Consider the following 645-nt stretch of genomic DNA (forward strand, 5'->3'; position numbering starts at 1 on the left):
TGGAGCAGGAAACAGCCACACTGGAGCAGGAAACAGCCGCACTGGTGCAGGAGAACATTGCCTTGGAGCAAAAAAGAGTCGTCTTGAAGCAGAAAAATACCATCCTGGAGCAGAAAATAGTCGCCTTGGAGCAGGAGAACACTGCCCTGGAGCGGGACAACACCGCCCTGAAGCGGGACAACACCGCCCTGAAGCGGGACAACACCACCCTGGAGCGGGACAACATGGCCCTGGAGCGGGACAACGCCGTCCTGGAGCGGGAGAACGCCGCCCTGGAGCAGGAAATAGCCGCCCTGGAGCAGATGAAAACTGCCCTGGAGCAGGAAAAGCCAAACAGACACTCTCAAGGACTGGATTGAAAGATGGTACTTCTAAATAAAGCAGTGGCATGAGGGCTCCAAGGTTTATGAACGATTATGAACCCTTAGGGATGTACTGATCTGTTGCAGAAAAGCTTGAGGCCCGCAGGACTGCGGTGCCATGGGAACTTGAGGCCTTTGATCTCAAGTCTTTTTTGTCACCAGACCATCAGACTCTAATCTGATGGTCCCTCCAGGGCTTCATAGCGAGTCCCGTTGGTCTCCGGCTGACCTCCAGGGTCTCCAGGTCTTCATAGTGAGTCCTGTTGGTCTCTGGCTGACCTCC

The sequence above is a fragment of the Poecilia reticulata genome, linkage group LG22 (genome assembly GCF_000633615.1).
Source record: "Poecilia reticulata strain Guanapo linkage group LG22, Guppy_female_1.0+MT, whole genome shotgun sequence".
Lineage (NCBI taxonomy): Eukaryota > Metazoa > Chordata > Actinopteri > Cyprinodontiformes > Poeciliidae > Poecilia > Poecilia reticulata.